Source organism: Sapajus apella, unplaced genomic scaffold (genome assembly GCF_009761245.1).
Source record: "Sapajus apella isolate SASKATOON/1434 unplaced genomic scaffold, GSC_monkey_1.0 scaffold52, whole genome shotgun sequence".
NCBI classification, from domain to species: Eukaryota; Metazoa; Chordata; class Mammalia; order Primates; family Cebidae; genus Sapajus; species Sapajus apella.
The window spans coordinates 1,427,062-1,454,583 of NW_022436992.1; the positions used below are offsets into that span (position 1 = coordinate 1,427,062).

The 27,522-nt window shown below is 44.7% G+C and overlaps 1 protein-coding gene across 7 annotated transcripts in view; it reads right to left on the reverse strand.

Annotated features, from left to right (window-relative positions):
* The window catches only part of EVA1A (eva-1 homolog A, regulator of programmed cell death), a 76,040-nt gene extending 48,788 nt beyond the window's left edge, over positions 1-27,252 (reverse strand). For 2 of the 7 annotated variants that reach the window (XM_032243463.1, XM_032243459.1), the window contains exon 1: positions 16,889-17,354. The gene's annotated coding sequence lies outside the window, so the exon portion shown is untranslated. Of the gene's footprint in view, positions 1-16,888; positions 17,355-17,460; positions 17,772-25,750; positions 25,993-26,739; positions 26,811-27,074; positions 27,158-27,178 lie in introns of those variants that run through there. The other 5 variants (XM_032243458.1, XM_032243457.1, XM_032243461.1 and 2 more) reach the window with 5 other exon arrangements.
* Between the last annotated feature and the right edge of the window lie 270 nt (positions 27,253-27,522).

The window sequence follows — 27,522 nt, forward strand, 5'->3', positions numbered from 1 at the left end:
AAAAGACCATTACTTGTCAACATTCTATTCCTAATCAGTGGGGCCTCCCAAGCCCAGTACACCTGAGGCATCTATAAACGTGGAGAACTCACAGAAGTAATGCCTGACCAATGAACATACGAATGGGAACAAGGAGCATTTCTGGTCATCTGATTTATTTCTGTGTTGGCCTCCCAGTCCCAAAAGTGACTTCTAAGGTCATGACAATTATTAAAACCAGAGAATAAGCACAGGGACCTGAGGAAGTCAGCAGAAGACAAGTGGGTAATAAAACCCTGGACCTGGAAGTCTGGAAGCCCAGGGCAGCCCCCCGGCCCCACCCTGCAAGGAGCTGGTGGGAAGAAAAATTCTAGGTGGGGAGTGTGGCAGCCTTCCGGGGTGGGACCTGTGTGGCGGCGCCCTGGGAAGATGGGCAGCTTCTACTGGAGACCTTCCTGATCATTCCTCACCAGGGGGAGCTAGTCCTGCAACCACATAGGACTGCCCTGTGTCAATTCAATTTAATTCAGCACAGGAAAAACTGCTGAGCTCCCAGGAGGTGAAAGCCCTGAGTTGGGCAGACGCTTACCTGATTAAAACAGGGAGGCCTTCCCAAGCCAGCTCTGCTAAAGGTCCCACCTGAGACCACAAGTTTCTTACACCTTATTCTAATACAATGAAAGTCCACTTACTCATTTCAAGGGTTCTAGAAATGTTTCATTCAAATTACATTTTTAAAAATATTTTTTAAATGGTAAACACAGACAAGTATGTGATACCAAATGTGAACAATCATAGACCCCGGTGGTTTACATGAGCCACAGGTTATAATATACTCATGCCCCCTTCAGAATAAAGGTTCTCCTGCTAAAACCATGAATATGTTTGAACACATGTAGATGTGTCATTAATTAGGAAGGCTGTAGTTCCAAAAAGGTCTTTTAACAGTTCAGATCCATGCAGGTCTTCTGATGCTGTAAAACTGGAACAAGTACACTATCATTACCCTGGCCCCCTAGTGCCATTCCAAGAAGTCCCTACTTCGTTGGAATGTATCCCCTTATAAAGACATAATACTAAACTATACAGTAATATGTGACCACATAACATGTTGTATCATGATAAGTACTATTGGTAGCATTAGTATTTATTTTAATCTTAGACTGGTTGGCAGACATGAAAACGTCTGAACAAGACTAACAGCAATGCAGGGCCACTGTATTACCGTTTCTCTTGTGGCCAATACTGTCAGCGATGAAACTGACAACTGAAGTTGGGCTCAAAATGCCAGATTAAATATGTTTTGCAGTGTTAAAGGCTTTAAGTGATCGCTAGAGAGAAACAAACACTGAAGTTTCTGAAAAAACATTTAATAACATAATTAACCTCTCATGATGATACAAAATAATTTTGGGAAGTATTTTCTGCCAAAGATATATGTTGGTGAATCTAAGTGAAAGAATCTGTTCCTTTCCATTAGACCTCTGATAATTAAACAATTGTTACATAGTGTTAGTGAGTCACCATTATAACCAATTCTTCCTCTGTTTATCTTTCATGTTTCTAGATCATTGAAATCACAATAGCTTGAATCTGTAAGGTACTGTTTAAAAGTGCTATAATATCCAATATCTAGTTGTTGCAATTTTCCCCATGCTGTACAGCCAATATACAATACAGGGGTGAACTTGATAGTGAGTATGCCATGAGGCTGCAATTGTCACCCAAAACTCTCAATTTCAAATTTCCATAACACTCTCATTGTTTTCATTAACTGTATGTTAAAAACTAAATTTATCAAACAAACATATATATATATATAACAAAATGTTGGTCTGCTCTGTTATACTCATTGATATTCCACATAAGATTTCATTTGAACAGTTTTAAATCTAAAAATTTTCCAAAAATCACTGTATCATTTAATATATAGAAGAAACGCAAAATATGAAGCAGGAAAAGATGTAAGAAACAGATCTTTTTGGCTAGAAAGGCAGAAGTAGAAAAGGGTGAGAGCAAGTCAACTACAACTCCAGATATAAACTTGAGACTCAAAAACAATGCTTTTTGAATTGATCAATTAAGCATAGTGTGTCCCTTGCTCTTGGAATTGGGAGAGGGAAACCTCTGGGACTGGAGAAACAGAGAAGGCCATAGAGGAAGTTTTGTTTTCCTGATGAAAACCATTTTCCTATATGCAAATAAGAAGGCCTTTCTCTGTGGGAAGCAGGGCAGATCAAAGAGATGAAGGTCAGTGGGTAGCCCAATGTGATCATTAGGGCCAGCATAGCTGAAATGTCAGCACAACAGAAAGAAGGCCTTCAGCAGTCCGGTTTCTGGACTTGTGGTAGAGAAAAAGTGGTGACCAGACATGTGATTCCAGGGAAGGAGGCTAAAGGGAGAGTGCAGCCTGGAAGGCAGAAGCAAAGAACAGGACACAGGAATCATTCATTCATTCATTCATTCATTGACGAAGCTCCTATTAATACAGGCATTTTATTGGCCACTGTGGTTACAAAGATAAATAAGCCTCAGTCAGTGTCTTCTAGAGGGAGGAGAGGTTGTTACCAAGGGGAAGCCCGAGGAGCCACAAGGATGGCAGAGGAAGGAGTCATAGGCAGCTTCCTGGAAGAGGTACCCCCAGTCTTGAAGAAGAAGTAAGAGTTAATCAAGCAGATCATAACTGAGAATGGGGGAGGAGGAGCACCTCTTAACTCAAAGTGCATGCGTGGAGAAAGACATGATTAGAGACAGAGAATTGTATAGCTGGGGAAGAGCAAGTGAACGAAAATGAGTCAGGTGCAAAGTGAAAGGAAGGGACAGTGAGGAAGGAAACTGTTGAGGAGGTTGGAGCCAGGTCATGGGAGGCCTGGTGTTTTCTGCAAGGAAGCTCAGACTCTTTCCTAGCAGCAACAGGGAGCCAATGAGGATGCTAAGCTGGGAACCTGCACTCATACTTCCCGATTCAATTTCTCCACACTATGTGCTCGTGTGGCCTCTCATAACCATTCACCATAGCCATTCATCAAGAGCAGGAACTATTTTTTTTTCATGTTTTTACCTTAACGTCTTTGGAGCATAACATAGTCCCCAGAATGCAACAGGAACTCAGCACTTATTTTTACATGAAATGAATGAATGAGCAAAGTGCCAAGTAGGGAAAGAAGAGGCTGGGGGTCAAATGCGGTGAATGAAGATGAGAGAACGCTGTCAAATACAAATGCTAAGGACTTAGAACAGAAATCCATCTGAAATGTAGCAATAAAAGTATATGTAAATATAAACAGAATCTTCATGGCCCAAGCAGTGTATATAGGAAATGGATGGAAAAACTGACCACAGATGAAGATAACCTGGAGAAGGAACTGGATTGGGATCCACTCAGGGATCTTGGTCAGAGGAAGCTCTTGAATTCTTCTTGGGAAAGGACCGTGTTAGGGATTGAATTGTGTCTTTCCCCCCTAAAAACATGAGAAAAATCCTAATTTCCAACACCTCAAAATGTGTCCTTATTGGAAATAGGGTCCTTACAGATTTAATCAAATTAAGATAAAGGCAATAGGGTGGGTCTCAATCCAATCGAGCTAGTGTTCTTATAAAAAGGAAATTTCGACAAAGACACACATACGCACAGCAAAGACGATGTGAAAAGTCAGAGAAGACAGCCATCAGTAGGCCAAGAATCACCTAAGACTACCAGAAGCCATGGGAGAACCCTGGGACAGATGGTTCCCTCAAGCCTTCAGAGAGGGCACAGCCCTGCTGACATCTTGATTTTGGACTTCTGGCCTCCAGAACTGTGAGACAACACATTTCTATTATTCTAAGCCACCCACTTTGTGATACTTTATTAGAGGAGCCCTAGGAAATGCATACTGGCTGGCAGTTAAACAGATTAACACTTGGAGCCAACTTTGGTATTTACCTTCCCTACGTGTATTCCCTTGTCCTCCTTGCTGGTTGGGTCTTAGAAGGAACAGAGGGAAAGAAGGGAGCTGCACAGGCTCATAGATGGGGCTTCGTGCCACCCACTGGAAGGGGGGAAAAGATTCCGCTTCTCAGGAATGGTACAGGCTTTGACACTGACCTGGGTTAAATCCTAGCTCCACCATTCACCAGCTATATAGCTTTAGGCAAATGACCTGCCATTTTCAAACTTCAGTTTGAAACAGGAAATACATCTTAACATTCTAAAGAATTCTTAAGAATTATGCTTAACAAGAGATAATCTATGTAATGCACCACGCACGATGTCTAGTGACCAGCAGGTGACCTCACAGATGTGCGCATGATTCTGAGTCATACAGCCAGAATGCCCAGGATTTTTTTCCTTCCCTGGAAAAATCAGTCCACTGAGCATTAAAGAAACAACTAGACATGTTCTCATCAAACTGGTCATGAAGTCCTGTCATTTTTCCTTGGAGCATGCCATGAACCATTTCTCCCCATCGTCCCTTCCTTAAGTTCCTTGAATGAAAGCAACAGCTCCTAACTGGCTACCTACCTCCATTCTCTCCCCATCCTCCAATTCAGCCTTCACAGAGCCATCCACCAGAATTACCACTCTAGAGCAGGGACCGGTAGGCTACTGCTCATGCATAAATCCAGCCCACTGCCTGTTTTTGTTTATAAAGTTTTATTGTCACATAGCAACACTCATTCATTTGCATATTGTCTATGGCTGCTTTTGCACTACAGTGGCAGAGCTGAACAGCTACGACAGACTGTAGGTCCACAAAGCTTAGAATACTTACTATCTGAGCATTTACAGAAAAAGTGTGCCAGCCCCTTGGTAACTTGCCATTCCCTCCAGTGACTTGCTTCTCATACAAAACCTACACTGAGTAGTTGACCCCTGCCTGTCTTTCCTGGCTCATTTCTTTTTTATTTATTTTTGAGACAGGGTCTCATTCTGTCACTCAGGCTGGAATGCAGTGGCACAATCTTGGCCCACTGCAACCTCCACTTCTTGGGCTCAAGCGATTCTCCTACCTCAGCCTCCCAAGCAGCTATGATTACAGGTGCACACCACCATGCCTGGCTAGATTTTTTTGGATTTTTAGTAGAGATGGGGTTTTGCCATGTTGGCTTGGCTGGTCTTGGGCTCAAGCGATCTGCCTGCCTTGACCTCCCACAGTGCTGGAATTATAGGCTTGAGCTTTGCTGCCCAGCCTCCTGGCTCATTTCTAGCCACTCCCCTGTGTCACCCTGGCTGATTAAGAGTCCCCCCAGAACACCACATGTTGCCTCCACCTGGAACACCACTACTCCTATCCGCATGAAAATTTTTCACATATTCTTTAAGATTATTTTTAAACGTCCCTTCCTTCTGAACCCTTCCAGCCCTATTCAAGGGTCAGGCACTCCTTCCTTAGAGCTGCCTTAGCAACCTGTGACGTGCTTTCAATAGACAGCATGTTGTAGATAGTAAATATGGGTCTACAGATCTTTCTCCTTCACTAAACACCACCAACTTAAACCTCTCTCATTCCCCCCCCTAGATCATCATGTTCTTGTCCAGGATAGAAGTTACCAGTTTGTAATCATCTTATATTTTATCTGTGTATTTATTTCTTGAATGCCCATCCCCTAGTAACTGTAATCCCTGAGAAGGCAGAAACTAAGACTGTCAGAATCACCATCACTTTATTGTCACCGAGCCTGGAGCCAGCCATGTAGTAGTTCAAATTATTAAATAAGCTGATGATTGGCTAAATAAAAACTTTACACACACACACACACAGACATATAGAATCAAATACAAGTGAAAGAGAATCTAATGTATCACAGCTGTTGCTTTATGGTCACACAGGATACTGCTTCCCAAACCCTTTTGCACCCTCCCACAACCCAGAAGGTTGGATGGGCAGAAGCAACACCGATAGCTTAGATGTGGATATCTGATGCATGTATACAGCCCTGTGCACACATTTGTGGGCATCAGTGTGCAACATGTACATAGGCCATTTCCATGACAGAAAATTCACACACTGTGGAATAGGAATAAAGCCAAGTAGAGGATTATATAACTTCACTGAACCACATTTGTGTGGAACCATCTGGCATCCCAGCCATGCCTTTCTGGAGAAGCACTTCCTCCACTCCTTGTCTACTGAGGAAAGGTGGGGCAAGACACCTGAATCTTCTTTCCTCAAAGAAAGAGGCCCCTAAGAAGAGTGCCCTGTCTGTCCATCACACCCACACCCAGCCAAGGGACTCTATACATGCCCACATCCAGGTGAGAGACATGGCTGGGAAGAGAGTAGGGAGGGGTCCGGCAGGGATGATCCTTCCTTGCATACTGCAGTGTCCTACCGTACCTTCAAGCTGTCCTCCAGGAAACCTTCAAACTGGAAATGTGACTCGTGAATGATGTAGTGTTTACTTTTTCTGATACCTGTAGGCTCAAGATCAAGCAAATAATTCAGCTGAGCTGCTGCTTTGTGTAGGGAAAGAAAAACATCCTGAGGCCATTTCCTGTGTGGCCTTTTGGATTCAGGATGGTGCCCTTTGGGAGAGCCCTTTCCATAAAGACCCTCTGTGAAGGTGTATGTGTTTCACTGACATGTTTCCAAGAAGAGCAAAGATGCCATTTCAAGCGAGGCAAATCTATGAAGCTGGCAGCCAAACCCTAATTCCAGCCCGGAGCCTCAGGGATGTCAGCACCATGAACATGAACCAAGGTAAAGCTGAATTTCTTGTTTAAGTCAAGCTTTTAACCCTCTACGGTATCTGCCTCTGATACGAACAAAAGAATCTTACATATGAAAACAAAGATTGTCTTTGCCCCTAGACAAAAACATCTTCTGGGATGGCTTCTGGGAGGCTCTGGGATGCAGCCTCTAAGTCTGGTAACAAAGCATTGACAGGAAATGCCAGTATTTTTCCATTATTAAGAACTTAAATGCCAGTGGTCAAATTCTGTAGGGTCATTCCAAGCAGAGGATTGTCACTCCAGCAAATCTTCTTACAATAGACCTTCCATTTCCTAAAAGATCTAAACAGCTCTCTGTCTTCTCTCATAGATTTGCCTTCATCCCCAACCACCTTTCCATTTGCTCAGAGAAGCAGGTGTCTCTTGTTTAGTACAAAGCTAGTGTCTCCTCCCCACAACCCCATTATGCTCTAGGTCCCCTTCCTTCCTCCTAAAACGTTGGAGGAATACTGACACTCTTACCTCCAGGTATCTACACAGCAGACACCAATTCCCCATGCCTGACATGGAGCTTCAGCATGTCATGCTCTCTTGGAGAATACTTTGAAGGCAAATTCAGTGGATGATATAGTGAATGCACCCGAATTTGACATGGTCCGGATTTAACAACAAGTGATAAGTCACCACTGGGCATTGTGAAGGAAATTTTCTCTGCTCCACCTGATAAATGCTGAATACTTGAAACACCTATCCAGAACTTTTTAAATGACGTCCAACTATCAACATGGAAGCCATCCAGAATATGGAGAGAAATATTAGAAATCTCTGTGGAAAAGAAAAGCAAGCGTGGAAACACCTTTCCTAGCATGCATGGTCCATTTGTGGCCACTCTATAAATATGTGCTGGTCTTTTCCATCTTTAAAACACTGCCTCTACCTAATACCTCTAGCTGCTGTCTTTTCTCTCATTACTTTCATAGGCAAGCTTTAGTTGCCAAAGTTTAGTATGTCCACTTCTTCACCTCACATTTGTTCATCAGCCCTCCTCATCTGTCAGACTCCCCTCACCAAGTCGTCCATAGCTTCGGAATTTCCAAATCCATGGACCTTTCAGATCTCTCATTCTTCTGTATCATGTGAAACTGTTGATCCCCCTCTCCTGGAAACTTTCCTTTTCTGCACCTCAGTCTCCTATTTCCTCCTGCCTCTCTGAACATCCCCTTCCCTGTTGACTTCTCTGGGTACTCTCCCTCCTTCCCTGAGGTCAGTGATGTACAGTAGGACCTCTACTCCCAGAAACAGTCTGACATGGGCCTGGCATCCTGATAGCTGACTGAAAATCGTAGGTCCATGACCTATAGCTGTTTGGCCTTCGTCAAATTACTTGCCATCTTTGTGCCTAGGTTTACTCAGCTATAAAGTAGGTAAAATAATAGTAGTCCCTCCTAACAATAGTTGTTAAGAGAATTAATGCACATAAAGTGTTTAGAACATACAGTGCACACTCAATAAACGTTAGCTATTAGAATTCCTCTTCCCATACTCCATAACCCTCCATAATCAACTGATCCACAGCATGACTTCACTACCTTTTGTTAAAGTTTGCTTCTGGGCCAGGCACAGTAGCTCATGCCTGTAATTCTGGTGCTTTGGGGGACTGTGGCAGGAGGATCACTTGAGGCCAGGAGTTCAAAACAGCCTGATCAACATAGTGAGACCCTGCTCTACAAAAAGTTTGACAAATTAGCTGGACATGGTGGGATATGACTGTAGTCTCAGCTACTCAGGAAGCTGAAAGAGGAGGATCACCTGAGCCCAGGGGTTTAAGTTCAAGACTGCAGTGAGCTATGACTGTACTATTGCATGCCAACATGGTCACAAAGTGAGATCCTGTCTCTTAACAACAAATGAAGTTAGATTTCTTGTAAATCTTTAAGACTTCCCTCCTGAATGTCAAACCTACAGAACATCTGCCCAATAGACATCTCTCCCTGACTATCTTAATACCTCAAACTCAGCATATCTGAAACTGAGCTCATCAGCCTTCCTATAAATGCTACTCCCTCCTCCCTGTCCCTTCTCTCTCCTAATGAATATCTTCACTATCCTTCCCACTGGCTTCCAGGCCAAAATGTCAGAATCATCCTAGACTCCTGCCCCTCCCTTACTCCCCCGTTCAGTCAGTCACCAAATCATGTCAACTTTATTGCCAAAGGATTTCCTGAGTCTGCCCAATTATCCACCCCAATTACCAGTGTCTTATTAGGACCCCATTATTTCTCACCTAGATGATAGTAAGTCACAATAATATTAAAAATAATACTGGTCACTAGTATGACATGCCAATTACAAATAAAGCACTTTAGTAGACACTTCACATACTTCTTGGTACATAAACCTGACCACCATGTACACCATCCATAAGGGAGAAGTAGAGTCCTCTGTTTTCAGGTAAGACAGAAGCTCGGAGACATTTACTAAATAGCCCAAGTTACAAGAAGTCATTGTATGGCTGGGAAAGAGATTGAGCTGTATCTGACTCCAAACCCCAGGCTTTTTCAACCCCTAAACAGCAATGACATGCTCACTGGTCTTCTTGCCACCTATCTTATTCTTCTCCAATATTTACTCTATTGCCAGAGCAGTGTTAGAACAAAACTTTGACCTAGTGTTCTCTCCTCTGTGTGAAATCCTGCAGTAGCTCCCCACTATCTTCAAAGTAAAATTCCAATTCTCTAGCAAAGTTCTTCCAGACGTGGTTACCTTGCCCCTTCACAGACTTACTTCCTTTGTCCCCAACCACACCTATCTGCCTTCCTTTCTTAGAACAGCCCTGGCCTGCTCACCTGGGCATGCCGGACTTCTCGCCGGCCCATCTGCCTAAGCCCCACTTCTCTTCTCATCAGCCTGGATACTCCAGCTCAGCTCCTTTGATGTATGTCATCTTGGACTCACCTGCTCTCTAAGCTGAGTTTAGGTGTCCCTCTTGTGGGTGCACACAGCACCCTGTGATTGCCTCTAGTATGGCATGTTAGGGTAGTACAACATTCATTGATTGAGCATCTACCATATGCCAGAGTTTATGGTAGGCCATGGTGATTTGGGAATCAACAAGACACATGTCCTGCTTTTAGAGAACTTACTCTAACGAGAGATGGGCAGCAAAACATTGCATTACTATCTCTGATTCCCTCATCTGGCTCCCCACTGGACTGCCGAGCTCCTTGGGCACAAAGATATCTTGTTCATCTCTGTTTCCAGGGTCTAGAACTGTGCCTGGTACACAGGGTATCAGTACGTGTTGGCGGCTTGAGCTGAGCAGACACACCAAGGCCACCAAGCTGTCTCTTCGAGCACAAGAGTACACCCACAGGAACACTTTTACTTTCATGTGTCTTTTTCAGACTAAATGACCAAATCATTGAGTTCCACGAGATCCTACAGTGTACCCCGCTTTGACATGCAGCAGAGTCTAACATTGGAGAATGTCCAGGCCAACCATTCCTGCCCTGTATGACAGACCCACTAGGAGATTAAGGGATCAAGATCTCACAGCAAGTGGCATTGCTAACTCCCTTCCAGTGCTCATTCTGCCCATGCTCAGATTCATAGCCACATCTCAGTGCAACAAAGAAGGATTCCACTGTCAGAGGTTGCTTAGCCAAGTGGCACTCAGGATGGGGGACCTCAGGAAAGAAGTGCACGCTTCTTCAGTAAGAGGCCTACCTGCCCCCTCCCATGGGCTGCCACGGCCTGTCTTGTCTTGACAAGATGAGTGTGTTTGTGGAGGTGCCTGGAGAAGGACAGCTTAAGGCAGCCCTTTTGATCGAGGTCCCTTGCAGAAACAAGATCCCCTGAAGTCTGTTCCCTGCAGCTACCGCTGGCCCCATCTGAGTGACAAGGGCAGGAGTGGGGAGGGCAAAAGGGGAGAGGCTTAAATTACAGCAGGTGTTGTGTAAAAAGTCTTCTTTTCCTTGCGAGTTTATGGTTGCTTATCTACTAAGCAGCATTTCCCCCTCCTCTCACCATGGAGGGCAAAATGCAGGCTGCCTTGGTGATCAAAGAGGGGGTGAGAGGAGGAAGAGGGTTGCTGAACCCCAGAACAGGGAACATCTAACTGCCCCCAGGCACAGCTTCAGACGCCAGGCTAGGGGGAAGGAAAGGGGCAAAAGCAGGGAGGAAATAAATGACCATTCCTATCCCAACCACAGTGGCCCACATTATTTCACATGCTTTCTTGAAAACAGATTTTCTAAATGTATCTTTGATGACAACAACTGTTTGGAAGCTGTCTGGGAGGGATAAAGGGCTGAGTCTGAGCCCTTTTAGCTGTGGATGCGACCCTGATTCCTCCTCTAATACAGACCTCAGAGGGTGTTTGTCAGGATCCATGCAATTAAGGCACCTAAAACCTTTAGCACAGTGCCTAGCACCCACCCCAGGTTACAACTGATCTCTAGGAACCACTCCTGGGATCACTTCCCTGGAGGAAAGATGGTTTCCAGAAGACAGAATTCTCTCTATCTCCATTCCCCGATCCCTGGCTGGATGAATTCTTCCCCTGTACTGTATCTTCTCTGTCATGGCACTAATCCACCATACTGTGTGGGCTGTTTTCTTATCTACCTCTTCCTTCAGGCCATGAACATCTTGAGGGGTAGGAATATGACTTCCATGCTAGGGCATTCTTTCACTCATCTATCACTTACTAAGTGACTCCTATGTGCCAGGGGGTCACTAAGTGGTGAATAAATGAGTAAAGCGTAAGGATGACCTATCGAAGGACCTACATCAATTGTCTAATCAATAAGCATATGCACCCATCATCTATGGGGAGCTCAATGCAATCAGAACATGAAAACAGCTTTGGGCTTAAAGAAAGGCTGCAAATGAGGATACAATTCTCAGGAAATGTATCAATCCTAATAGCTGTTGATCTGCTGGATCACAGGCTGGATTTTATGTGAAACAGACTTTAGCATCAAAACTCACTCTCTCTCTCTCTTTTCTCTTTCCTTCCCTCTGTTTCTCTTTCCTTCTCTAAGTCAGGAGAAATTTAGCAATTGCTTAGCAATTCATACGGACTTTTGGATGCTCTAAAGGTAATTGTTCAAAAACCCAGACTCTGGAGGGGCCATTCACATAGTTCATCAGCTAGGACTTTGAAAAGAAAACACAACCACCACCCACAACTTCCCAGCTCAGTTTTGTTTTTGACTGGGATTTCTTTGCTTACTAGAGACAGTGTCCGTCCCTGACCCATGGGCTCTGGTCCCACTGCCCCAGGAGGAAACAAGGCCAGCAGAGATAAGAGGCAGAGCCACTATTCAAAGAAGTCAGCACACCTGAGCTTTAAATGCCCACTCCATTGTCTAGAAACAGTACACAGACAAACTCCTGGACGGGTAAAATGTCAAAGTCACCTCCCTAGGCCCATCTCTGCCCTCCAGCCGCCACCAAATGCCTACATGTCTTCCAGTCCCTTTCTTGACCCTTACACATGCTGTTTCCTATCTGTAATGCTCTTTAATCACCAGTCCCCTCAAATTCACCAAACTCCCGCTTACACATTAAAGCTGAGCTCAAATATCCTCTTCTCTCTGACACCTTTCTTGACTCTTCTAGCAGAGACAGTGCTGGTTCCTTTGAGCTTCCAGTTCTCTGCTCAGATCTTTTATTCTATTTAACACACTCTGATGATCTATTCACATGTTCATCATATATCATGGACTGCAATCTTGATGCTACAGACCAGGTCTCCATCTTTGTGTCTCTGGCACCTGCACAGAGCTACTTATTGCACATGTATTCCAAGCCCACACTAATACCTCAGGATTCTGCTACCACTCTAGTCTGAGACCAAATGCCCTTTACAGCGCTAAATGGGGTTTCACACAGAGTCAAACGACAGAGTACATTTCACAGAGAATACAGCTCAAGGCATAAACAGGGCAAAGTGTATCTCCCTAGAACTAGACACACAAAGCAGGGGCCAGCTTCATTAGAAGTCTGCTGCAGGTCAGTTAAAAGGTGCTACCCAAAGTGGCAGCCAACAAGATATGACACCAGAGGCCTCGAGACCTGGCACCAAGCCTGACATCCCCCTGACCTTCCCACCCTGGGCTCGTTTATCTTCTGTGCCGAGCTATAAAAGCCTCAGTATAAATACAAGTGATGCCCAGAGATCTCGGGTCTTTTACTCCAGCTATTAATATCCTGAAGGAATTTGTTTCTCAGGTCACCCAGCTAGTGATAGGAGAGGGAATCGTGCCAGGAGACAGTAAGAGTCTGGTGTCTGAAGGGGCAGGCAGTGCTATAGGGCAGTGGTTCCCAACCTTTTTGGCTTCAGGGACCAGTTTCCTAGAAAACAATTTTTCCATGGATAGGGGGAGATAGTTTCAGGATGAAACGTTTCCACCTCAGATCATCAAACATTAGCTTCTCATAAGGAGTGCACAACCTAGATCCTTCACACATGCAGTTCACAGTAGGGTTTGCACTCCTATGAGAATCCAATGCAGCCGCTGATCTGACAGGAGGTGGAGCTCAGGTGATGGCCCTGTTCCTAAAAGGCCAGGGACCAGCCAAGGGGTTTGAGGACCCTGCTATGGGGATCTGAAGAGTCTTGGATGTCAATGGGCAGGAAAGTTCTCACCCTACTCCACCCTCAAAAGCAGCACTTACTAGAGTGTTTCCCTGGCCCCTAACAAAACCACAAGGCTTTACACGCGCCAGGTGACCTCATCCCACTGCAGTTTTGGAGACAACCTGCCAAAACAAGCAAACTCAGGGGGATTACAGCTGTGCCGGACAGCTGTGGAGGAAGCCAGAGTACACAAAAGTGCAAGAATTTGTGTAAGGCAGTCTAGCCCACAGAGCAAGTGGTCCAGGGACTAGCAAGGAGTGGGCTTTCAAAGCCAAGGCTGCATTAGAGGAAACAAAAGATTCCAAGTTAGTTTGGTGATCAGTTGTAACCAAGTATCCAGTGTCAAACACAACTTACCTAGAGGGTCAGTGAGTGGCTCCAAATCTGCTTCTCCAACACCCCATATGGCTCATTAAATTCCCTCAGCCAGTTTTACCTTCAACAGATAAATGAGCCTTACAATATGTGGAGAGAAGTACTCTGCACCTGATCACGTATAAGGTGGAAGACTCAGCTGGTGGAATTTATCCATCCATCCCTCATTCATCAATTGGTTTCACCAATTTTTATACACTAGGTGCACATTGCAAAGGGCACATGCTTGGTAGGAACAAAGCTGAGGTCACAGAGTTTCTGACCCCAAGATTGTAGCTCTCTCTTCAGGCAGGTGTATGTTGACTCCATCCCCCCATCCCAAAAGAGTTAATACTCTTCTAGCCCTGACTATGTACACTTACGCTCAATTTAGCATCAAGATCAGTGGTGCTGGGAACTAACCCCAATGTCCTGCCCCTCTGTGGCTGGAGGCAGGGCAAGGAGGCAAGGAAAGAAACAAGAGTTGTAAAAATAATGGCACAGTCTTAAATCACAGCATGATGCAGGTGGAAAACCCAATGGACTTAGGCTGTCTTTAATACACTTAACAAACCTTATCTCACATTAGTTGGGCCCTTACTATATGCCAAGCACTGGGCTAAGCCCTTTACCTGCATAGTGTGAAGAGTATGTGTTCTAAAATCCAGATGTCTGTGTGAATCTTGGCCCTACTACTCATTAGCTATGTGACTTTGAGCAACTGCTTAGCCTCTCCTTGCCTGTTTCTTTGTCAGGAAAATAGGGCAATACCAGTAGTAACTGTAGAGGACATTATAGGGTTTAAATGAGTAAAAATGTATAAAATGCTAAACTTGAACCATGTCCTGGAATTAGGTAGGCACTCAGTATTAAGATGAATGATTATTATTCCATTAGTTAGTCATACTCATCTGCAGAGAAGGCAGGCATTTCTTCTTACCAAGAAGGCTTTGACAGACTGAGCCAACTTGACCAAGATTAAGTAATTAACTTTTAACAGAGTTCATAAGTGGCAGAACTGGGATTTGAACACAAGCAGCCAGACTCCAAGGCCTGAAAGCTTAGCCATCACTGTGAGCATGGAAGGCACTGAGCTAGATTCTAAGTATGTAAGACCAGCGGAGAGATAAACAAAATACTACCCGAGAGATGTATTTAAAAAAAAGTAGTGGGGAGAGAGGCTGAGGCTGAGGCTTTTCCCCAATTGCGGAAGGGCAGGGAGCAACAAAACTGTCTGTAGGAACTGAAGAATGATGGGTAAAGACCCAAAAGGAGACTTGTCCTCTAGTCTCAAAGAATGATTGTCAGCCAAGGAAGAAGAAGGGCATTCCAAAAAGTCAGGACCTAGAATACCAAAAGAATAGTGGGTTGGAGGGAAACGAGGAATATTGAGGAAGTGGCATAAGATGAGGCCAACTGTGAAGGGCCATGTGTACAAGGTCGGGGGTTACATTTTATTCTGTAAAGAGTGATTTTCAAATCTTAATCAATTCCAATACCTTCTGTTAGCAATGGGGGACCAACAAGTGTATTTAGGCGACATAGTAGTATGACCTATTATGGATTTAGCAACAGAATTCTGGCACTGGAAGGGAGGGAAAGACAGGAACAGAAGGGGGTATAATCAGCCAAACTAGAGCAGATAAAAGGACGAGAGCTGGAAATAATGGCAGTCTTCATCAAGTGATACATTAAACCTGGGCTTCTCAACCTCAGCACTATTAACAGTTTAGGCAAGATAATTCTTAATGGCTGGAACCAAAGTGGGGCAGGGGAGCAAAGGTCTTGTGCAATACAGGATATTTGGCAGCATCCCTGGACTCTACCCATCAGATAAATAAGATCCTCCTCTACTTACATCATGATACCCAAATATGTCTACAGATATTGCTAGATGTCACCTGGGAAGCAAAATCAAAATTTCCATTGAAAACCATTGTTTTAAGCCCTAGCATCCCTTTTTTGTAGGAAATGCAGCTACAGAAAGGTACAGAAAGGCCCCAGCCAGTATTCAAGCTGGGGGTCTCACTCCAGGGCCTGGGCTCTTGGCCACTGGGCTTGGCTGCCTTTGTGGAAAGGAGATTCAAGCCAGCCTTCTGAACAGAATTACAGATTTTGTGACAGACTGGATGACAAGAAGGGGTTGAAAGAATAAGGTTCAAAGGTGAAACCCCAGTGCTTGCTGCTGAACTCAGAGGACAGTAGTACTAAATAAGTAGCTTGGGTTTGAACAGAATCAAGGTGTATTCGGTCAAAAAGGGAAAAGCCTGGTGCCCTGTACTAGGAGCAAGGAGGTGGGGGGTGGTTCTTGCTCAGACTGAACAGAGGAATCTTCCGTAGGGCTGGACTTGAAGTGTGTGTGTGGTATAGACCAGCTAGGACCTGAATCCTGGCTGGGCCCTTTAGCTGTGTGGCTCCAACTCATTGTGCCCGTGTGTGAAATAGGTGTAAGAGTCCCTAGGCATAGGCTTGATATGAGAACTCAGGCAGTTAATAAGAGCAACATGGCAAGCCAACACAGCACGATGTGGCCGGCACTCCTCTCCTTCCAGGACATCCTCGTTTCCTCCATGCCCGAAATGTGCTCCGTATTTCGTGCCAACACCTCCCCCTACACCGCAATCGTAGGGGTGGGGACCCCCACGTAGGCCCCCCAGATAGAGGGGCCTGGACTGTCTGCGCGCACTCTCCACCAGCAGAGCGTCCCACTGAGACTTTAGGGGGCGCCAACAGCCTTCCTCTCCCCAATCCACTCTACTTTTGGGGTTCTGGGGGTCGCCAAATGCGCGCAGCGAGCTGGATGCCTCCGAAACGAACCAGGTAAATAGTCCACGGTGCAGCACGTACATTTCTGGCAGGTCTGTCCCCGGCAGGCTCGGGATCGAAGCCAATCAGGCTCAGCCCAGCTCCCAGAAGCGCAGGAGGAGAGAGCGTTAGAATTGGGAGTGACCTGCTCTCCGACGCTGAGCTGCAGAGGCAGGGAGCTGAGAGTCGTTTTATCCAGAAAGAAGTAGGGGGCGAGAGAAGCAACAGGAAAGTGGGAGGAAGAGAAAGCAAAAAAGAAAGCGCTGGGAAGCAGAGTTCCCTGTGGGACCCAGCCTACAACACCTGGGCAGAGGCTTGGGAACAATGCAGCGGCTTCAGGTCAGAAGTGCTCTGGGTGTTTCCGAAAAGGGGGCGCTCCGGAGAAGCCGGAGCCCGCTGGGGATGCGGGGCACTTCGGAGCCCAGGGTGCGCTCTTGGGCGCCGCTTACCTTCGCCGGGGCCCCGGCGCGCACTTCCGGGGACTGCGCTCGCGGCGTGCGGGGCCGAGCAGATGAACCCGGAGCCGATCACCGAGAGGCGGACGCGACAAAGCGCTGCCCGGGGCTTGGGCCGGCACCAGCGCCTCGGAAAGAAATCCCGGCGGAGGGGCCGCCTGGGCCAGGGCTGGCCTGGGAACTTAGGGTCCCGGCCTGGATGTTCACGGGCGGCCGCGCCAAGCCCCGCAGAAGCTGGAGGAGCACGAGTCAGTGGGAGGAAAAGGTTGTCTCATTTCCTTCGATCTCCCCCCTCCTCCACCCGCTTGGCTCCGGACCTGCCCTCCCTCTCCCCCGCCCCCTTCTGCAAGCCAGCGGCCCATGTGGGCGCCCGCAAGACGCGAAACCTGAACGGCTGCAGCGTGCGGCACCTCCCTCCGCGCCAAGTTAGTTCACGCTCCCAACTCCCGCCTGCCTCCCCGCGCTGCCCCTGCAGGGCGGTGGAGGTTCCCCATCGGCCGTCCACACCCTATCCCAGTCCTCCAGCCGTTCCCCCTGCGGGGATGACCCCAGATTTGAAAGCAGACCTCCAAGCCCCTGCCAGCATCCATCCTCTCATTCCTGTCCCGTCGCCTGCTTTGAGCCTGTATTAAACCACTCAACTCAGACAGGAAATAACCACTTACTTTGTTAAATTTGATCGCCTTTTTTTTTTCTGAGTGGGAAGTTAAAGCCTGATGCATAATCTCGAAGGAATGTTCATTTTTATCGGAAGAAATGCAGCTGAGGCCTCTGTTTGGCCTTTCTCTTTCAGGGTTGGAGTTTTGTTTGTTAAAATCAATAAGTATGTATTGAGTGATAGGCGCTGAGCTGGGCGCTGAAAACACAGACACAAGCGCAGGGGCACCCTGTTCCTAGGAAATCGTCATAGGGGAGAGTGCAGGAAGAGAGCAGGTTCCGGGATGCAGTGATCTATTAAGAGATGGGTCACAGAGTGAAAGAGACTTCTACACAGTCAAAATAAAAGCATGGACAGAGGGAAGACGGGATAAGAAAACCCTCAGGAGGCGGTCTAGCAAAGAACACAGCCAGGGCAGCCAGTGGCAGTGAGGAACAGGGAGGAAAATGTTGTGCCATTCTGTTAGGAATGGAGAGGAGCTGCTAGAAGCAGCGGGGTGGAACTGACAAGATCTGAAGACCGAGGGCCGGATAGGGAGAAGATGAGGAGAGAATGAAGGAGAGCGTAACTCCCAGGCCTTTGTCTAGAGTAGTCAGTGACCAAGTGGATGAACAGAATCCCAGAGTACCTTCTGGAGCTACTATTCCAAGTGTGGTCCAGAGACTGGCAGTATTAACACCACATGGAAGCTTTTTGGAAATGAAGACACTCGGGCCACACTTGAACCACTGGATTAGAATCTGCAGTTTAACAAGATCCCTAGTTGATTCAAATGTGCATTAGAATTTGGAAGCACTGCCCGCTGACTGTATATTAGACTATGGAGCCGTGGCTGTATATTAAAAACACCTGGGGAGCTTTAAAAACCAATAGGAGGCCCCAGCTCCACCCTCACAAATACTTCTTTAATTGCTGGGGGTGGAGCTCCCGCATCAGTATTTTTCTAATGTTCTCAAGATGATCTCATACAGCCAGAGATGAGAACCACTGTTTTAGATGTACTCAAGAGCTACTTTATTTTACCTTGAAATGCTGCTCTTCAGAAACGAAAGCAACACCTATCTGTAGATGAAGATTTAAAGACAAGTTATCCCAGTCTCATACGGAGGCAGTTGGTCTGGTAGTAAGGGCCCTTGTTTCCTCAATTAATCAGGGAACACGGTTCTAGCCTCAGACAGCACTAAATTACTCTCTGAACTTGAGTAAGTACTCCCCTCTTTTTCCTTATCTGTAAAAAGAATACACACTTGCCTGACTCCAAATTCCACACTCTGGCATGCAAGTTGCCATCATCAGATCTCCCCCTAACTCTCCAGCTTTCCAGCAGGCAGATGGAGAGGCAGTGTTGAGAAGCGGGGTTTCCTGATGTAATACTACATGTATCAGCCCAGGTCACAGCCATGTATGAATATCATAGGTTAGAGGTTTGTGTGCCGACCACAGAAGCATCCCTACATGAAGGCCAACATTGAGATAAATGACTATTTAAGGATCCTACAGGGGTAGATTCTCCCAGGAGCTATGTCAGGGGACCTATGGGTTATGACTGCACCTTGGAAAGAAACCCCTCAAAGCTACTAACTCCATGCTTGCATGCACTTGTGTGTTCATGTGTGTGTGTGTGCTTTTAATGAGAGCTTCTTAGATACCAAACTCTATGCCAGTCCTTTTCACGTACATTTCTTTTAATCAACACAACATCTTGATTGGTTAAGCATTTTTGTTCTTATTTTATAAATAAGAAAACTGGAACGACATGAAGATCTGTTCATCTCTGTAGCCCAAGTTTCTTAAGTGTGCATTCTATTGCATCATTGTTCATGTCCACCACCCCACAGACCCCCATTCTATGGAGGGGAGAATCCTCATTTCAAGTCTCATTCACTTGTTATGGTTACAAGTCACCAAAACTCTCTATGTCTCATTTTCCTACCTGCAAAATAAGTTGCCTTTGGTTGCTCTTTTCTGAAGGTACTGTGTGTGGCTTGACAGTCTAGGCTGAGAGGAAAGGAAGGGAGATAACCCATAGACTGTTAAGAGAAACTGAAAACGCTGGGGTGATTTATTCCAAGATGAGAGGGCCCACTCAGCACAACTATTATAAAAGAGAGAAATAGCTGTTTTCCATTTTTAGGGAGACATATTTACAGAACAGTGCTAAATATCAATTAAGACTTTAGGTCAGATGTGAGAAAGGGGCATTAAGCCTCTGCTAGACTAGGGCAGTTGCTCAAAGGCTACCTTCTGAAGCTGCCCAACCTGGTCTCATAGGGTCTGCTGGATGGGCCTTCAGGGTGGAGGTGGTCAGGAAACACAGGAGAGGTTGGAATGCACAGGCTGATACAGGAAGGGCAGAGGAATAGGGAGTCCCAGGCACGGTGTACAGCTCTAGATCTAACCAGAGATGAAGAATTAGAGGAAGAGAAGGGTTCCCAGGAAACCAGGATCTGCAGCTCAGAATCTCAAGTAACAACTTCATGCCTGATTCCAGGCCCAAGGCTGAGAGCTGGAGCTCTCAGTGTGAGCAGCCTTGCAGATGTGGGCAGGTAATGCCAGCAGAGTGTGCAGGGCTCCCATGGCACTGGTGGTCAGAGCAGGGAACCACCACCCACCCACCCCCGCACTGAAGTTGTGGCCAACAGAACATCCAGTTCATGGAAAAGGTTTAGAAGCCAGGGCCCCTTTGGTTAATACAAAGAAGATGTGAGAGTTTTAATGCTCAGTGAGTGGAGGCTGTGGCATTCCTTCAGTGCACAAATGTCGTGATGACAAGATTTGATAGGAGGATCGTGTTCCATCCATGTCACGGCTGAGCCCCATTAATCAGCTACTGTTTGACAAGACTCCAGGCACATTCCTGCTGCTTCTGCTTCCAAAACTCCATCTGCATTTGCATGGCAGTAATTTGATGATTTTGCACAAAGCTCATTGTGGGAAATATTTACCAGTTTTTGCCTCAAACGAGCAGAAATACAACCTCAGACTTTGATTACCCCCATTTTACTGATGAGCAAACTAAAGCACAACACCCAAAGGCAGCCAAAAACAAAAACAGAGTCACCAGCTAAGGTGAAACCCTTAGACTCCTATAGTTTACCCAAAAATGATGAGCTGCTAAAGGTACCACAAGATGCTTGCAATGAGAATATGTCAAGATTTGTCCTCACCCAAAATCATCTGGCACTGTGTAACTTGTGTGTTACACAGTTCAGCTTAACTGTCATTTCCTGGAGACTGCCTGCCCTTCACAGAGAACTGTCCTAGATACCATTGGCAACCTTGCTGCACGATGTACTTAGCTCTCACCTGGGGCATGTTCTGAAATCACAAGCTGGGCTCCAGACCAAACCAATTGAATCAGAATCTCTAGGAGTGGGGCTTTTTATTTAAACTTTTGCAGGTGATTACAATGTGTGGTTAGGATTGAAAGCTACTCCTGTAGGAAATGCAGAGACAAAATCCAGGTCCTCAAAGATAAGAAGTTTATAAAACAGTAAGGAACTCAATTTAGATCATTCACTAATGATTTTCAAAAGTCACCCGGAAAAGGAAAACGTCAAAATTGCTCTCCTATGTGCAGAGCATTAAGACAATGCCAAACGGACAAAAATCCCTGGACTTTTCTCTGCCATAAGTCAGTGAAATCATTCCCATGTGGTAGGATGTGGGGATTTTCCTACCCCACAAGGTAGGAAATCTGGTTTTGTCCCAAGAAAGTACGAATGATTGAAACCAGAATCCTTGCCTGCTTCTACTATGGCACTGCTATTTACAAGAAGCCTTCAAACTTCCAGCTCTTATTAATTCCAGAAGTAGTAAATGATCTCCAGGAGTGATGGAGCAAGGCAAGCATGTAAACTGAATAATAAAAGACAAAGGAAATTGCCTCATGGCCTGATGAGAGGCTAATGGATGTGCAGACAGAGACACCAATGTGTCACCATTAATGATGTCACTTTAGGAAAATCAGGAGGCCGAAAATTTTTTTTCAAGCTTTGCCCTACAGTCATTTCCTATCTATTCATCTTAACAAAAGTGAACTTGAAAAGAAAATGTACACTTGTTTAAAATGTTAGTTTGGGGAAATGAGGACAACCTTTCTCTCTCTCTCTCTCTCTCTCTCTCTCTCTCTCTCTCTCTCGTCTCACTTTTGCTATTACATTCCCTGGCAAAGTAATGGGACTTCTGTTAAGATCCATGGATGGTCATTAACCAAGTGGCATTTACATTCATTCATTCCACAACAGCCTGCTGAAATGAAACTAGTCATTTGATAGTATTAGCTACTAACATCGCCTAGACACCAAAGGTCAAAGAATGCAGCATGCCTCATTTATAGTCCAACCTTTCGCCAACTTTTTATAAGGTCTAATGGATGTGTTTAATTGCCAGATAAATCAATGTCGACAGTTATACCCCCTCTACAATCCTAGATTCCAGATGTAGACAACAAAATTATAAAAACCAATGTTCTCCAGGCCTTGTCTTTTTTTTTTTTTTTTTTTTTTCCAGAAAGAAAGTTTTACCTGTATGAAGGAATATGAGATGATGCTAGGAGCACAAGGAAGTTGTTTAAAAGAATTTTTCAGGGAACCAAAACCTCCAGGGAATATAAGTCATGCAACGAAATTTCCACATGTTCTATCTAATCACTTCTCTCACCTTTTAAAATGTGTTATGTGCCCTAAAATGATAAACAATGAATGAAAAGCATCAATTAAGTATCCTCTTTATCTGTTCTGTTGTGGAGTGGGGGTTTATCTCATTGAATTATTTCCTCACAGGCCCTAGTCAGAAGAATAGAGATTTAAATACCCTTGGATCAAACACTTTATCTTGCTTGGGGTAACAGAGCGGAAATCAAAATATTTCTCTAGCCAGTTGCTGCTGCCCAATACAACATGTCTTCTGATTAATTATAGGTTTTTAATCAAACGTATTCCCCTTTTAAACCATAAACATAGCTTAGTATAAATTTTGGTTCTTTTTTTCCCCCGTTTTTTATAGGAAATTCTCATGCCCAGGCTGACACCTCCTCTACTTTTTTCATCTTGACAAACAAGGTTAAATAAGCATAAGCAGAACTTAAACAAATCATCCATATACAGCACTGTCTTTCTAACCAACAGGAAACCTCTATAAAAACGAGAGATTTCAATTATAAAAATTTACACAATGGAACTATGAAACATGTCTAGAGAAAAGGCTAATAGTTGTTCTTTAAGAAAATTCAAGTTAGATCCTAAGACACAATATACATGTGCCCCAAAAAGTTGTCAATAGATAAATATTTTAAAAATAAGATACTCAAGCCTGTAATCCCAGCACTTTGGGAGGCCGAGGCGGGTGGATCACAAGGTCAAGAGATCGAGACCATCCTGGTCAACACGGTGAAACCCCGTCTCTACTAAAAATAGAAAAAATTAGCTGGGCATGGTGGTGCGTGCCTGTAATCCCAGCTACTCAGGAGGCTGAGGCAGGAGAATTGCCTGAACCCAGAAGGCGGAGGTTGCGATGAGCCGAGATCGCGCCATTGCACTCCAGCCTGGGTAACAAGAGCGAAACTCCGTCCCCCCCCAAAAAAATAAATAAGATAAATCTGTTTACTTTTATATTGAAAATACCATTGATTCTCATTATAAAATTGAGATATCCCATTACATTTTAATCTCATGACATGTTTGAAAATTACCCTGCATGTCTAGAAAACTATACATTTTTAGAGAAAAAGGATACAGGAGAGTTTGGAATAAAGGTTAAATGTTGAGTTAAATTAGGTCAACGTCATAGCATACCTGAACTGGACACTATGTAGCCCTGTTTCAGGGTTCCATTATGAGACTACCTGCAACTCTTCCAAATTCCTCAAAGACTTATTTTCTGTAACTCTATAAAAGGTGTGAACCCAAGAAATTGAGAATGATTTGGTCTGAAAGATAAAAAACACAGGACAGAGAGCACATTTTACCAAGCTCTTAATCTCCTTGAAGAGTGCACACTAACCAGAACAGATTATTGAGGGGGGTCCAAACTTGTGAAACTTCCATAGTGCATGCATTTAATCCATTCTTCGATTCTAGATTTCATGGTTGCGAGTTCTGGAACACAGTGTCCTTATGCACAGCTATGCTAGATCTAATCAAACCAACTGGATGGCAATGCGTTCATGTCCCCAGTGCCCAGATTGGAGTGATTTCCATTTCTAAACTAGTGTCTGCAACCAGCAACCAGTCAGCCGCCTGCGTCTGGACACAGCTGATGGAGTTTGGGATCTACTGTAGATGTAAATGAGCAATCTAAGATTGTTATCCTAACAGAAGGAGAGCTAATAAATGAAAGGCTAATTCACTTGCTTCATTTTTAGTCCACACTGGGAATCTGTTAAATTAGCAGGTTTGATTAATGTATTAACAATACAATACTCTTGATTATTTTAAATGGCTTGCTATACTTCCCAGAAGCATAAGGTTTACTTGTCATGAGATATGCAGGGCAACAGAGCTTCCTGTGACTTCAAACTCCATGGGCACATGGGAAGTTTGGTTTGGGGAGGCTCTTCTCTGTGCCAAATCCCCTGCTTGCCAGACCCTTCCTCCTCATCCTTATTTCCTCTCTCCTTGTCTTTAATCTTCCCACTGCCTCCTTCTCCTGCCTTGAACATACCTGAACCTCCCCCATGTTTATGTTAATAATATATTATTGTGAGATAATTAAAACAAATAATTATTACTGGTCAATAATTATCAAATAATTTTAATAATAAATGATGTTATTTAATATTAATATTAAATAATTATTATTAGATGATAAATAAATATTAAACCTTCAAGATTCTGGAACCATTTCTAGATATCTTTCTTTTTTAATTTTAATTTTATTATTTTTGAGGTACAGGTGATTTTTGGTTACATGGATAAATTCTTTACTGGTGATTTCTGAGATGTTAGTGCACCTTTCACCTGGGCGGTATACACTGTACCCAATATGTAGTCTTTTATCCCTCACCTCCCTCCTGACCTTCCCCCTCAAGTCTCCAAAGTTTATTATATCATTCTTATGCGTTTGCATCCTCATAGCTTAGCTCTCATTCATAAGTAAGAGCACACAGTATTTGGTTTTCTATTCCTGAGTTACTTAGAATAGGCCAGGTGTGGTGGCTCACGCCTGTAATCCCAGCACTTTGGGAGTCCGAGGTGGGCAGATCACCTGAGGTCAGGAGTTTGAGATCAGCCTGGCCAACATGGTGAAACCCCATCTCTACTAAAAATGCAAAACTTAGCTGGGCATGGTGGCAGGCTCCTGTAATTCCAGCTACTTGGGAGGCTGAGGCAGGAGAATTGCTTGAACCTGGCAGGCAGAGGCTGCAGCGAGCTGAGATCGTCCCATTGCACTCTAGCCTGGGAGACAAGAGCAAAACTCCATCTCAAAGAAAAAAAAAAAAAAGAAAGAAAAATGGCTTCCAGCTCCATCCAAGTTGCTGCAAAAGACATTATTCTGCATTATTCTGTCCCTTTTTATGGCTGAGTAGTATTCCATGGTGTATATACACCACATTTTCTTCATTCACTGGTTGGTTGATGGGCACTTAAATATGCAAGTTATGGAGCTATGGTTCCATACCTTTGCAGTTGCAAATTCTGCTGCTATAAACATGCGTTACATGTGTCTTTTTCACATAATGACTTCTTTTCCTTTGAGCAGATAACCAGTCATGGGATTGCTGGATCAAATGGTAGTTCTACTTTTAGAACTTTTAAGGAATCTCCATGCTGTTTTCCACAGTAGTTGTACGAATTTACATTCCCACCAGTAGTGTAAAAGTGTTCCCTTTTCATCACATCCATGCCAACATATATTGTTTTTGACTTCTTAATTATTTAATGTTAATTTAATATTTTAATAATTTTTAATTATCTCTAGATATTTTTCTTTATATTTAATTCTTTTCATAACCAAAATTCTCAAACAAATGGTATTCACTCACCTCACTTTCTTAATCCCCTTCAACCCTCAGCTCATGGTGGTCTGGATTTTGTCCCCAACATGCCACTAAACCTGCCCTCATTAAAGTCCCCCTTGGCTGCCTCCCGTTACTGTTCTTCATCTCCCTGCAGTACTTGCCACTGTAGCCACGTCCTTCTTCACACCTCCTCCTCCTTTCACTTCCATGCTTCTCCATTTCCTAGATCCCCACCTACCTTTGTGATCATTTCTCCTCTGTGACCTTCTTTAACTACCTTTGCTCAGCAAACAGACACATCTGGTTCACATTGCTAAAATGCTTCAGGGGTTGCCCATCTCTTAAAAGATAAAATCAGGTCTCCTTAGCATGGGATCAACATCCTCAGGGTCAGCCCCTGCGTTTCTCTCCCAGCCATTCAGTACCAGCCCATCTTATGCTTCAGCTATGTCAACCTTTTTGCAGTCACAAACATGTTATGCTATTTCACGCTTCTGTACCTTTGTACAGAATGTTCTTGACTCCACCCCCATCCTCCACTAAAGAATTCTAGCTCATCTTTTAAGACTGAGGACAAGGGTGAGCAATTCTGGGAAGCTTTGTCTCCCCCTAAACAGAGGCAGCAACCCCACCTGGGTCCCAGGCATCTGTGACACATTTTCACTGTAGAGCTCTGCACCCTGTTACCTCTCCTGGATCGAGTCTTATGAGAGCAATAGGTTTTGTTCTTCTCTCTCTGTCTCAAGTTTGCACACCACATCTACCACATGATTAGGGCACAAGAAATGCACCCTTCTTTTATTTCTCTGATTTAGTATAATTTGTCCTGAGCTTTCTATTCAATTCACAGAAAATTTTCATTTCAGTTACTACTGGGAAATGTCCCTTCCCAGAGTCAGGTGGAAGTCCAGGGTCAGATGGAGGTGGATGATGCAGAGCATGCAAAGAGTTTCTGTCCACCTGGTCACCACATCCAGGCCTGTTGTCCAAAATAGCATGGAGCCCTGAGACAAGTTCTTTTAAGGCTTGGGCCTAGGGCTTCTTTTCACAGAGATTCTTAAGGTCACAGCCCTTGATGTTTAGAAAGTTCGACCCCACCCCTCAGCTGCTCTCATTGTTGGTGCTGTTGAAAAGCAAGGTCCAGATGAGCATACTTCAAGGCCACCCCAGTGACTGTTCTTTCTCTCATATCCAGGGACTCCCTTAGTCTCCAGTCAGGATGCGTACCTTCAGAAAGACAAAGCTCCCACTCCTGCCCATCACGAAGCAGCACGATTCTCCTCAAGGTGCAAAGGGAGCTGAAACAAAAACAGAAATAGGGATGTCTCCTCCTGTTTTCAGCCCTGCAACAACCAGCACTGAAAGACAAGGGCATGACAGGGTCTTGCTGCCTTTTTGAGGCAAAGAGTACCCTCAGTGAAGAAGCCAAGACACAAGTAAATATCTTAAGAAATTACTCTGCCATATAACCACCCATGAATTTCTTTCATTACTTAATTAAAAGCAGAAATGGCCATGAAAAACACAAATGGAATTGCTCTCCCAAAGAAAGACACCTCTACCTGGCAGCCCTCCTCTCTCAGCCTAATCCTTCTCCTTCCTTCACCAAGGAGCAAGCCCTAAAGCATCTGGGATTCCCTGTCTGTGGCCCGGGAACACTACTCACATGGCCGAGTTTATTTGAGCTGCTGACTTGGGCTGCTGACGCAGGGTATTTGCAGCAGCTGCACTAACCCACTTTTTCTCATGGATGATTTTAATCTCTTTAATTTTTGCCCAGCCTGTGAGAAAACTGAAAGCGTGGTTGGGAGGGGGCGGGAGATAGAAGTTACAGGTCATGAGCTGAGTGGCAGCTAAATCCTGTGGGAGGAAGCTAACGCGAGTGTAATCCTTTCAGGAAAACAAGTATTACTGGAGAGGAGAAAGCTGCCAATGAAACTTTGTTCCAAGAATAAATAGCACATTTTCCCTCAGTGTTTGCTTTTCTCTCTTTGATCCCCTTGAAGCCCT